At 42.5% G+C, this 2,850-nt stretch overlaps 1 protein-coding gene across 2 annotated transcripts in view; it reads left to right on the forward strand.

Annotated features, from left to right (window-relative positions):
* Nucleotides 1-2,850, forward strand: part of LOC106809477 (feline leukemia virus subgroup C receptor-related protein 1-like) — a 32,144-nt gene that overhangs the window by 4,563 nt on the left and 24,731 nt on the right. The window contains exon 1 of one of the 2 annotated variants that reach the window (XM_014812565.1): nucleotides 2,415-2,452. The exons of the other annotated variant lie outside the window; for it this stretch is intronic. The gene's annotated coding sequence lies outside the window, so the exon portion shown is untranslated. Of the gene's footprint in view, nucleotides 1-2,414; nucleotides 2,453-2,850 lie in introns of those variants that run through there. 2 annotated transcript variants of the gene reach the window in all.

Here is a 2,850-nt window from a genome sequence, read left to right on the forward strand (position 1 = left end):
TGCAATCCTTTGATCTGACTTTGAGCTTTGTTGAGAACAGGGGTAGTGAATTCTTTGAGATCGTATCATGTATGGAGTGACTCCAATCCACGAGCACGATCTTCACATACTTTTGATAGTTATTTGTGCCTGTGTCTTCCAGTGTACGGATTGTATTCACTACCGCCTCATTCGCGCAGTTACGACTATCAAGAGTTACCAACTCCGGGAAGTCATCCAGGAAGGGATTTTCCATCTTGCGTGTTGTGTTAGATAGGCTATCAACCTGTCGCTGAAAGGTTTTCTGTGCTGCAAGTCCCTGTTTATGGTGTTCGAAGTTAGCGGGGTTTTCCGGATCATCGTCATGAAGATATCCATTCTCGTACTGACTCAGAAGTCTGGCAAGCTCGGGTCCAGCGGTCATCCAGCGTCTGAAGGCAACTGGATTCTCAGTGAGTCCTACTGCACCACCGGATGCTTTCACCACTTCATTCTCCTGCTCATGCGCTTGGTCTATTGGAATTGCAGAGTATCTGTGTGACAACTTTGCGATTGTCCAGTGATTCCGAGTTTCAAACTTCTCTTTGATCTCTTGTGGCAGCGCCTTCATGTCTCTGATGTGTACAGGCAGCCAACGAGAATAGTTCACGTGGTCTAACGCGAAGAACAATGGTACGAGTGCCTCTAATAAAGTAACATACAATGGGAAGTTTCTCTCCCTATGGGCTCCAACAAATATGAGAATTAGAATCTCATAGTGTGCGATCACGTGCCAGAACTTGAACGTGGGAGATTAATTACACATTTGTTCCAGCCAGTTGCTGAAACTCTCATCAACATTAGATCTCTGGTTGAATGCTTTATTCAGTAGCCTCTGAAGAACAAGAACAGTGACCTGGTGGGCATGCCAAGTCCTGGTAATGTGTGATACTTTCAGAAATAAATCGGCTGTTCCAGATGAACTTTAGATTCAGTGAGAGCTGTCGTCCAACCTGACCCATCTAATAAATTGCCAACAGTGTTCCATAGCGCCTTCTCAATGTGCAGTCTGCCCATCATAACTACATAGACCTTCTCACCATAGAGATCTGGCCATTTCTATTGTACGTACTTGGTGAGCGTGAACAGGGGCTGGTCAAACGTAATCACTGTGATTTGTCCTGGGTTGAGATACTCTGTTGCCTGTCGATGTACATCCATGTCATGTTTAATCATTGCTGGTGTGTCTGATTTTTGATAGAAGAGAGGGGGCAGTGCACATATTGCTGTTCGCTCTGATGTTGGCTGTTGTTTGGTGGCGTGATAAGCAGACCATGTAAGTGAACTCGTATTGCACAGTTCCACATCACTGATATGTTCAAGACCATGTTCCATCCAGTCATATTGTTCACGTTTTGCATCTGCCAGGTCAAGCTTAACAGATTCACTATTACTCTCTGGTACCACCTGAACATCAGTAGACTTCAACGAAAGTGCAGGAACAGAAACATAATAAGCATATAATTCCGCGAGGCCATCCTCTGGAACGAACTAGTTAGTATAGCAGAATATCTCACGGACTCCAGTCCTGCATATTTCAAATCAGGGAGTCCGACAGTAAATCTGGGAGTATTTGACTCCAGACCCACGTTAATTTCGCACAGTGCATTAGGCTGCATACACTGGGGAATCTGGGGAATGTGCGAGCTGAAAAATGCGAGCTGCGAGCTAAAAAAAACAAAAAGACCAAACGAACAATGTGAATTAAACAATCAATGCACACAGCAAGTGAGCAACAACTCATGTAAACTCAGTTGAGCGATCTACAGTGCATATCTGTGACAGCCAGCTTGCACATCCCCTAGACTGTACCGGTACGGTTTATTTCTGTACACTGTGCCCGGACATTGCGCCATATCAGCATTTCTGATGACGACTTACAGATATGGGAAATTACTGTTGTTTGTATTACATGCATGATCATGGGACCTGTCTGAGGGCAACGATTTGCTCATAGTCATAATGACGACTTATAAATGACGACTTAATTAGGCGGGGTTATTCCAATGGATTTATTATGAGAGAAAATCGGGACTTTGACTTCTATGACGACTTATGCGAATTGACGAGTTAGACGATGACGACTTATGTGAGTTTTACTGTATTACATTAACAATAGTATTACTATTAGTATTAGTTCGTGAGCTCGTCTGATCGAACGGGATACAAAATTACATACGTGAACCACGTGACCAAGAAAAACCGGCGCCCCCATTTCCGCAGCGTGGCCTGATCAAACCAATGCCCGTGATGCAGTACCTCTAATGTAAACAGAGAAATAATATAATTAGACAATAACGATGATACTTAAATATAACGAAAACATTTCATCAAGTTAAATAGAAAATCGCTTTTATAAGCAATGTTACAAGAGTCTATCCGGGTTTTCCCTACCTGGGTACTGTAAAATGGCGGCCTCCTGTATCTTGTGAAGGTTTACTAACGGTTGTCTGTTTTCTTATACTAACCATTATCGTGTCATTATAAATCGCCTACCAACTAGTTTTCTGGCGATATTTAATATATTAGAGCATTTCGTCAGTGCTTCATTTTTACGAATAAGGTGTCTAGTGAAACTTCGGAACCAAAATAATATCATCTCGGAATGAATTTACTTCATTTACTGATTTAGTCAAGAATGACAAGATGTCACTGACAGTGACACTGGCAATGAGAATTGTTTAATAAATTACATCAGAACATAGTGAGAATATTCCAGCTGTTACGAATTCTCAGGTTTGGAGAGTTGACTAGTAAAAATGTACTAGTCCTTCCAAGATTCTACTAGTTCTGCCGAAGGACTCTTACTAGGCGCAGAGCGACGAGCATTGT

Source organism: Priapulus caudatus, unplaced genomic scaffold (genome assembly GCF_000485595.1).
Source record: "Priapulus caudatus unplaced genomic scaffold, Priapulus_caudatus-5.0.1 Scaffold357, whole genome shotgun sequence".
Taxonomy (NCBI): domain Eukaryota; kingdom Metazoa; phylum Priapulida; class Priapulimorpha; order Priapulimorphida; family Priapulidae; genus Priapulus; species Priapulus caudatus.